This window comes from Entelurus aequoreus, linkage group LG14 (genome assembly GCF_033978785.1).
Source record: "Entelurus aequoreus isolate RoL-2023_Sb linkage group LG14, RoL_Eaeq_v1.1, whole genome shotgun sequence".
Taxonomy (NCBI): domain Eukaryota; kingdom Metazoa; phylum Chordata; class Actinopteri; order Syngnathiformes; family Syngnathidae; genus Entelurus; species Entelurus aequoreus.
In genome coordinates this window covers 58,333,100-58,344,072 of record NC_084744.1, presented here as the reverse complement: position 1 = coordinate 58,344,072, position 10,973 = coordinate 58,333,100, and the positions used below count along the sequence as shown (strand labels likewise).

General features: G+C 28.0%; 1 protein-coding gene across 6 annotated transcripts in view; it reads left to right on the top strand.

Moving 5' to 3' along the window:
* Positions 1 to 8,539: 8,539 nt before the first annotated feature.
* LOC133665117 (chromodomain-helicase-DNA-binding protein 8-like) overlaps positions 8,540 to 10,973 on the top strand; it is a 106,674-nt gene continuing 104,240 nt past the window's right edge. For all 6 annotated transcript variants that reach the window (XM_062070337.1, XM_062070336.1, XM_062070335.1 and 3 more), the window contains exon 1: positions 8,540 to 8,628. The gene's annotated coding sequence lies outside the window, so the exon portion shown is untranslated. The remainder of the gene's footprint in view (positions 8,629 to 10,973) is intronic.

The window sequence follows — 10,973 nt, the reverse complement described above, 5'->3', positions numbered from 1 at the left end:
AGAAAATGAACATATTTTTAAAATGTACAAATTAAAACAAGAAAATAAACATATTTTGAATATTTCTAAATCAAAACAAGAAAATAAACATATTTTAAAAATGTACAAATTAAAAACAAGAAAATAAACATATTTTAAAAAAATTCAAATTACAACAAGAAAATAAACATGGTTTTTTTAAAAGTCCAAATTAAAACAAGAAAATAAACATATTCTAAACATTTCCAAATTAAAACAACAAAATAAACATATTTTTTTAAAATTCAAAATTAAAACAAGAAAATAAACATATTTTTAAAATGTCCAAATTAAAACAAGAAAATAAATATGTTTAAAAAAAAAATCAAATTAAAACAAGAAAATAAAAAAAAATTTAAAATTCAAAACTAAAACAAGAAAATAAACATATCTTACAACTTTCCTAATTAAAACACATAAAGATTTTTTAAGAAAAAATCATAATAAAACAAGAAAATAAACATTTAAAAAATTTACAAATTAAAACAAGAAAATAAACATATTTTTAAAAATTCTAATTAAAACAAGAAAATAAACATATTTTGAACATTCCCAAATTAAAACAAGAAAATAAACATCATTTGAAAATTCCAAATTGAACAAGAAAATAAACATATTTTAAATATTTCTAAATTAAAATAAGAAAATAAACATTTTAAAAATGTACAAATTAAAAACAAAAAAATAAACCTTTTAAAAAATGTCAAATTAAAACAACAAAATAAACGTATTTAAAAAAATGTCCAAATTAAAACAGGAAAATACACTTTTTTTTTTAATTACAAATTAAAACAAGAAAAGAAACATATTTTAAACATTTCCAAATTAAAACGAGAAAAATAAACATATTTTAAAATATTTCTAATTAAAACATGAAAATAAACATATTTTGAATATTTCTGAATTAAACAAGAAAATAAACATTTCAAAAATTAAAATTAAAACCAGAAAATAAACATATTTTAAAAATGTACAAATTAAAACAAGAAAATAAACACTTTCAAAAAAAGTCAAATTAAAACAAGAAAATAAACATATTTAAAAAATGTCCAACTTAAAACAAGAAAATAAACATTTAAAACAATTTCAAATAAAAAACACAACAAATTAACATATTTAAAAAAAATTCCAAATCAAAACAGGAAAATAAACACATTCAAAAGAAGGGAATAAGCCGGAACAATATTAAATAAGTTTCCGCCAATAAAGTGTATTGTGTGTCTTTTCGTTCATTTATTTCTCAAATTAAACTTTATTTAAAATAGTTTGTGTGAATCAGCACTTTTTCAGCACATTCAACAATACCATGACAATAATAAATTTGATACTTTTGGTCACAACAACCCTGATATAAAATATTCATATCTTTACATCTCCAGCCTGGAAATAATGTTCGTCAGTAAAGCACTTTTTATTCCCTACTAAATGTATTTGTTATTTTAAAATGAAGATTTTTAGAAATAATTGTTATTTAGAATTTGTCTGTTTTTTATTTGGACCGAAAAAATGCACTGGCTGCAATAGCAAATCTTAACAAGATTAATGTTATCTGGTCATGTAACAAAAAGATTTTTGTTCTTATCAAAAATCCCCAAAAATGGGATTGTCACTTGATTTAGGATTTCAAAGCAAATTTTTTATCAATTTTCTTTAAAAAGAAATACCACAAATGCATAGGCAATTGTGTAATAATATCAGACAGGCATTACATGTTTATTTTCATATATATTATATTTACTGTTACCAGGGATGACAGCTATAACTGTGATGTGGCCTTCAATGACAACAAATTTGACCATTTTTTCTCTAATGTTCAATAAATAACATTTTAAATATGACTGAAATAAACCCTACTATTGATTTTTTGAAACAAAAATGTAACATTATGGTTGACAACCGTGATATCTGCAATGCTATAGATCAGTGATTCTCAAACTGTGTAGTGGTACAACAGCTCTATCTAGTGGTGTGCAAAAATAATCATTTAATTCATTTTATTTCATTCATTGTTTAAGAAGTGTCCTATTTTCCTACACTGAGCAAAATTATAAACGCAACACTTTTGTTTTTGCTTCCAATTCTCATGAGTTGAACTCAAAGATCTAAAACTTTTACTATATACACAAAATATCTATTTCTCTCAAATTGTGTTCACAAATCTGTGTTAGTGAGCATTTTTTTCTTTGCCAAGATAACCCATCCCACCTCACAGGTTTGGCATATCAAGATGCTGATTAAACATTATGATTATTGCACAGGTGTGCCTAAGGCTGCCCACTTTAAAATGGGCAGTTTTATCACACAGCACAATGCGACAGATGTCGCAAGTTTTGAGTGCGGTCGGCGTGCTGACTACGGGAATGTCCACCAGAGCTGTTGCCCGTGGATTGAATGATCATTTCTCTACCAAAAGCCGTCTCCACAGGCGTTTCGGAGAATTTGGCAGTACATCGAACCGGCCTCACAACGTGAAAACCACACCAGCCCAGGACCTCCACATCCAGCAGGTGCGCCTCCATTTTTAAAAGCGAAACCGGGATTATTCTATTGTTTTCATGCAGGGGTGTCCAAAGTGCGGCCCACAGCACATGTTATAAAACACTATTAATTTTTTTTTTTTTTTTTGCCATTTTGCAATATTGACACTAATAACACAAAGCTGTCATGCAGGCAGTTTTTTACTTTATAACTGTCCTTGCTCAAAAATAAATAAATAAATAAAAATGTATAAACGACAGTTAGATCTGAGGTTGACTTACATACTCAGGCACTGAAAAGAAAAATAGTATGACTTATTTTAACACTTTTATTAGTATGGACCTTTTGGTTACCGACACCATTAGTCTGATTTTTTTTTTAACTGTCATTGTTCAAAAAAAAAAAAAAAAAATCAAAAGCAATGTTGTTATTAATTAATTTATCTATTTAAGGCTCCAGTGACTTCACATCAAATATTTTTTAATTTTTGAAAAAAAAATGTTTTTGGGAAAATATTGCATATTTATTGTTGTTGCCATAAAAAACTGGGTTTTTATTTGTAAAAAAAAAAAAAAACTTCATGTAAAAAATTTGACTTTTTTTTTGACACTTTAATGACTGAGACCATTTACTTATACTATATAGAATATGATTTTTTTTAAACTGTTATTTTTTTTTTTTAAATAATCATGAATCAAAAGCAATGTTGTTAATTATTTATCTATTTAGGCTCCAATGACTTCACATCAAATATTTTTACATTTTTGAAAAAATGTTTTGGGGAAAATATTGCATATTTATTGTTGTTGCCATAAAAACTGGGTTTTTATTTGTAAGAAAAAAAAAAGCATAAAAAGTAAAAAAAACAAAAACAAAGCGTAACGTAAAAACTAATGACTTTTTTTAACACTTTAATGACTGAGACCATTTACTTTTACTATATAAAATATATAATATATGATTTATTTTTTTTAAATTGTCTGTTCAAAAATATAATCACGATTCAAAAGCAATGTTGTTATTAATTATCTATTTGAGGCGCCAATGACTTCACATCAAATATTTAATTTAAAAAAAAAATGTTTTTGGGAAAATATTGCATATATATTGTTGTTGCCATAAAAAACTGGGTTTTTATTTGTATAAAAAAGTTTAAAAAAAAACAAAAGCGCAACGTAAAAATTCTTTTTTTTTTAACACTTTACTGACTGAGACCATTTACTTATACTATATAAAATACACAAAATATGATTTTTTTTTTAAAACTGTCATTCTTCCAAAAAAATAATCATGAATCAAAAGCAGTGTTGCTATTAATTATTTATGTATTTAAGGCTCCAGTGACTTCACATAAAAAAATTTATTTTTATTTTTTTTAATGTTTTTGGGAAAATATTGCATATTTATTGTTGTTGCCATAAAAAACTGGGTTTTTATTTGTAAAAGAAAATAAAAAATTAAAACGTAACGTAAAAATGAATGTGACTTTTTTTTAACACTGAGACTATTTACTTATATAAAATATTGCATATTTATTTGTTGTTGCCATAAAAAAATTGGTTTTTATTTGTAAAAAAAAAAGCATAAAAAGTTTTAAAAAATAAAAATGTAAACACAACATAAAAATTAATATATGACTTTTGTTTTAACACTTTAATGACTGAGGTCATTTTGGGTCCCCGGGAATTGAGGGGGCCCCTAAGGGTTACAATATATTGTATTGGTTTTTAAAATGATAAATATCAAAATTGCCTCCGCATGCTTTAATTTTTCAGGGTGCAGCCCTAAGTGGAAAAAGTTTGGACACCCCTGGTTGATTTCAAGTTATTAATAAAATCTTGGAAGATGGTAAAAAGTAGAAAAGCCCTTAAATTATTGTCTTTATTGGAGGATTTTTAATTTTTTTTAAATAAGACCAATATATATATATATATATATATATATATATATATATATATATATATATATATATATATATATATATATATATATATATATATATATATATATATATATATATATATATATGTATATATGTATATATGTATATGTATATATATGTATATATGTATGTATGTATTTTTTTTGTTTGATTTTAGGATTGTCCCTTACTTAATTTTATTTAGTGTGTTATGTTTATATAAATATGTTGACTGCTCAACCTTGTTAATGTTTGAAATATTGTCATGTATTGGAAGTGCCTTGATGTGTCTTTGTATTCAATATTTACTGTTTGTGTGCTCTATTGTTAAAAAAAAAGATTAGAATAAATTATAGATAAATCGCACCACAGAGTACGGTGGCCGGAAAGTGCAAAACATAGTGACAAAAGTGAAACAATGGTGCTAATAATGGTGTGTACGTTTCTGGTCACTAGGGAGAGCTGAATACCCAATCTGGTATCGATGAAAAACGCATCATTTCAAAATAATAAATGTGATAAGAGTAAACGTATCAAAGTCAGAGTGTATATGTAGCATATACTTGCGCAGGAGGCCTCCACTCAGCGACCAAAGTAAGCATATTCGCCAGCATATGTCTTAAAACACAGTATCTTTGAAAAATGGAAATATTAAATAAATATCAAAATATTTCAAATTAAAACAAGAAAATAAACATATTTTAAAAATGTCCAACATAAAACAAGAAAATAAGCACATTTCTTTAAAAAAAAAAATGTTTAATTCCAAATTAAACAAGAAAATAAACATATTTTAAAATATTTCAAATTAAAACATGAACATAACAATTTTAAACATTTCTAAATTAAAACAAGAAAAACAAATATTTAAAAAAAATTACAAATTTAAACAAGAAAATAAACATATTTTCAAAATGTCCAACTTAAAACAAGAAAATAAACATATTTCTAAAAAAATATATATTTTAATTCCAAAATAAACATATTTAAAAATATTTCAATTTAAAACATGAAAATAAACACATTTTAAACATTTCTAAATCAAAACAAGAACAAAAAACTGATTTTAAAAATGAACAAATTAATACAAGAAAATAAACATATTTTTTAAAAATGTCCAACATAAAACAAGAAAATAAACATACATCTAAAAAACATAGTTTTAAATTCCAAATAAACATATTTTAAAACATTTCAAATTAAAACATGAAAATAAAGACATTTTAAACATTTCTAAATTAAAGCAAGAACAAAAAACATTTTAAAAATGTACAAATTAAAACAAGAACATATATATTTTTTTTAAATGTCCACCATAAAACAAGAAAATAAACATATTTCTAAAAAAAATCTAATTAAAACAAGGGAATAAACATATTTAAAAAATTCCAACTTAAAACAAGAAAATAAACATATTTTAAAATTTGTAAATTAACACAAGAAAAAAAAACATATTTTAAAAATTAAAAAATATACATTTTTAAAAATAAAGCAAGAAAATAAATATATATACTGTTTGTGTGCTCTATTGTAAAAAAAACATTTTTTTTATAAATAAAAAATTTGCCACCCCTTGTCTTATAGATAAATATAAAGAGTACGGTGGCCGGAAAGTGTAAAACATGGTGACAGAACTGAAACAATGGCGCTAATAATCATGTGTAAGTTTCTGGTCACTAGGGGGCGCTAAATACCCAATCTGATATCGATGAAATTTAAATTACAAATTAAACAAGAAAATTAACATATTTTGAAATATTTCAAATTTAAACATGAAATTAAACATATTTTAAAAATGTGCAACATAAAACAAGAAAATATATTTCTAAACATTTTCTTTAAATTACAAATTAAACAAGAAAATTAACATATTTTTAAATATTTCATATTAAACATGAAAATAAACATATTTTGAACATTTCTAAATCAAAACAAGAACAAAAAACATATTTTAATATAAAAATGTCCAACATAAACAAGAAAATAAACATATTTCTAAAAAATCTAATTAAAACCAAAAAATAAACATATTTAAAAAATGTCTAATTTAAAACATATTTTAAACATTTGTAAATTAAAACAATAATTTTTTTTTTTTTTTAATGTAAAAATTAAAACAAGAAAATAAACATTTAAAAAAAAAGCAAGAAAGTAAATATATTTACTGTTTGTGTGCTCTATTGTTAAAAATAAAATAAAAATAATCCTAAATTTGCCACCCGTCGTTTTATAGATAAATATAAAGAGTACGGTGGCCGGAAAGTGTAAAACATGGTGACAGAAGTGAAACAATGGCGCTAATAATCATGTGTAAGTTTCTGGTCACTAGGGGGCGCTAAATACCCAATCTGATATCGATGAAAAACGCATTATTTCCACAAAAAAAATTTATAAATGTGATAAGAGTAAACGTATGAAAGTCAGAGTGTATATGTAGCTAACATATGCTTGCGCAGGAGGCCTCCACTCAGCCACCAAAGTAGGCATATTCGCCAGCATATGTCTTAAAACACAGCAAGGCGGACGCTGTATCTTTAAAAAAGGGAAATATTAAATAAATATCAAAATATTTCAAATTAAAACAAGAAATTAAACATATTTTAAAAATGTCCAACATAAAACAAGAAAATAAGCATATTTCTAAAATAAAAGTTTAATTCCAAATTTAACAAGAAAATAAACATATTTAAAATATTTCTAATTTAATCATGAAAATAAACATTTAAACATGTCTGAATTAAAACAAGAAAAAATATATTTTAAAAATGTCCAACATAAAAAAAAGAAAATATATTCCAAAAATTATTTTTTTAAATGACAAATTAAACAAGAAAATTAACATATTTTAAAATATTTTAAATTTAAACATGAAAGTAAACATATTTTGAACATTTCTAAATTAAAACAAGAAAAACATTTTTTTTTTAAATGTAGAAATTAAAACAAGAGAATAAACATATTTTAAAAATGTCCAACATGAAACAAGAAAATATATTTCTAAACATGTTTTTAAATTACAAATTAAACAAGAAAATTAACATATTTTGAAATATTTCAAATTTAAACATGAAATTAAACATATTTTAAAAATGTGCAACATAAAACAAGAAAATATATTTCTAAACATTTTCTTTAAATTACAAATTAAACAAGAAAATTAACATATTTTTAAATATTTCATATTAAACATGAAAATAAACATATTTTGAACATTTCTAAATCAAAACAAGAACAAAAAACATATTTTAATATAAAAATGTCCAACATAAACAAGAAAATAAATATATTTCTAAAAAATCTAATTAAAACCAAAAAATAAACATATTTAAAAAATGTCCAACTTAAAACATATTTTAAACATTTGTAAATTAAAACAATATTTTTTTATTTTTTTTTAATGTAAAAATTAAAACAAGAAAATAAACATTTAAAAAAAAAGCAAGAAAGTAAATATATTTACTGTTTGTGTGCTCTATTGTTAAAAATAAAATAAAAATAATCCTAAATTTGCCACCCGTCGTTTTATAGATAAATATAAAGAGTACGGTGGCCGGAAAGTGTAAAACATGGTGACAGAAGTGAAACAATGGCGCTAATAATCATGTGTAAGTTTCTGGTCACTAGGGGGCGCTAAATACCCAATCTGATATCGATGAAAAACGCATTATTTCCACAAAAAAAATTAATAAATGTGATAAGAGTAAACGTATGAAAGTCAGAGTGTATATGTAGCTAACATATGCTTGCGCAGGAGGCCTCCACTCAGCCACCAAAGTAGGCATATTCGCCAGCATATGTCTTAAAACACAGCAAGGCGGACGCTGTATCTTTAAAAAACATGAAACTAGTGTCGCATTATGTAAACACCCAACATGTAAGCGTTCTTTCTCAGCGCGTAAACGAGCAGCTCCTGAAGATCACTCGGCTAGGCCGCATTTATTGTCCCTCAACCGAACTACGGCTAACCTCCCGCCTAACGGCAGCCCCGCGGCTTTGACCGACGCGCCGTCCAGCCAATGAGCGCATCGCGTGCTTCCGGCTCGGCGGAGGCCCGACCAATCACGGCTCGGCCCCGACCAGAAACGCACCGCCCCCCTCGGACTCGCTCTTCCCCCTTTTGCCAAGAATGTTAGTTCCTGCTCGTCGCCGAGTCGTTTCCTGTAATCGCACAGTGTTGTGAGACGGAGAACGCCATGTGTGTCCACGCTAAGGTAAATTTACCACCCACAATTGTTACCGGGGCACTCGGGGCGGCGGGCTGGGGGGTTATTTTGCGGGGTATTTTCGCCGAAAAACGGGGGCAGTTGAACGGAAAGAGTATTGCGGCCTAACCCGGGTTGAGAACGTTTGACGGGTCATGGTTATTGTGGCACGTTGCTTTGCTTTGGTGGGGTTTGTTGACGAGCTCCCGAGGAGTCTGCTGGACCCCCGAGCTTGGTCGGGACTGGCCGGGAAAAAGGCTTTAGCTCCCCCGCACACAACATTGCGTGTCCCCGAGTGAATAAACGTCATTTTTCACCCCAGCCTGCACATTGCAATAGGCACATCTTGGCGGTGGAAGCTAATGCTAACCGACGGGTTTGTGAGCTTGAGGAAAGCATCCTGCATCACTGCCTCCTCTTCTCCTCACTTCTACACTAAATCATCAAAATTACTCATTATACCTACCTATTAATTCCTATACATTAGCTTAAAACCCTAATAATCAGTTTTGCCTTTTAAATGTGACCACAATATCAACAAAAGTGTCAACAAAAGGTTAATTTACCCCCGAGCTTACTACTGTCCTTAAATGTGTCTACTTTCAGATAAATGGTGTTAGTCTTGTCCATAAACAATTAAAAAGCAAATTTAGAGACTTTTGAGGTTCCTGAGGGCCATTGTTGTGCCATTCACCCGAGACCATCACCTCATGTTGCAGCATTCTACACTAAATAATCAAAATAGCTACCTATTAATTCATATACATCAGCGTAAAACCATAATAATCAATTTTGCCTTTTAAATGTGACCACAATATCAACAAAAGTTTCAACAAAAGAGCGCTTTTCTACTTTTTTTAAGGAACTCAAAGCACTTTGACACTATTTCCACATTCCTTAAATGTGTCTACTTTCAGATAAATGGTGTTAGTCTTGTCCATAAACAATTAAAAAGCAAATTTAGAGACTTTTGAGGTTCCTAAGGGCCATTGTTGTGCCATTCACCCGAGACCATCACCTCATGTTGCAGCATACTACACTAAATCATCAAAATGACTTATTATAGCTACCTATTCATTCCTATGCATTAGCATAAAACCCTAATAATCAGTTTTGCCTTTTAAATGTGACCACAATATCAACAAAAGTGTCAACAAAAGGTTAATTTACCCCCGAGCTTACTACCGTCCTTAAATGTGTCTACTTTCAGATAAATGGTGTTAGTCTTGCCCATATACAATTAAAAAGCACATTTAGAGACTTTTGAGGTTCCTAAGGGCCATTGTTGTGCCATTCACCCGAGACCATCACCTCATGTTGCAGCATTCTCCACTAAATAATCAAAATAGCTACCTATTAATTCGTATACACCAGCGTAAAACCATAATAATCAATTTTGCCTTTTAAATGTGACCACGATATCAACAAAAGTGTCAACAAAAGGTTAATTTACCCCCGAGCTTACTACTGTCCTTAAATGTGTCTACTTTCAGATAAATGGTGTTAGTCTTGTCCATAAACAATTAAAAAGCAAATTTAGAGACTTTTGAGGTTCCTGAGGGCCATTGTTGTGCCATTCACCCGAGACCATCACCTCATGTTGCAGCATTCTACACTAAATAATCAAAATAGCTACCTATTAATTCATATACATCAGCGTAAAACCATAATAATCAATTTTGCCTTTTAAATGTGACCACAATATCAACAAAAGTTTCAACAAAAGAGCGCTTTTCTACTTTTTTTAAGGAACTCAAAGCACTTTGACACTATTTCCACATTCCTTAAATGTGTCTACTTTCAGATAAATGGTGTTAGTCTTGTCCATAAACAATTAAAAAGCAAATTTAGAGACTTTTGAGGTTCCTAAGGGCCATTGTTGTGCCATTCACCCGAGACCATCACCTCATGTTGCAGCATACTACACTAAATCATCAAAATGACTTATTATAGCTACCTATTCATTCCTATGCATTAGCATAAAACCCTAATAATCAGTTTTGCCTTTTAAATGTGACCACAATATCAACAAAAGTGTCAACAAAAGGTTAATTTACCCCCGAGCTTACTACCGTCCTTAAATGTGTCTACTTTCAGATAAATGGTGTTAGTCTTGCCCATATACAATTAAAAAGCACATTTAGAGACTTTTGAGGTTCCTAAGGGCCATTGTTGTGCCATTCACCCGAGACCATCACCTCATGTTGCAGCATTCTCCACTAAATAATCAAAATAGCTACCTATTAATTCGTATACACCAGCGTAAAACCATAATAATCAATTTTGCCTTTTAAATGTGACCACGATATCAACAAAAGTGTCAACAAAAGGTTAATTTACCCCCGAGCTTACTA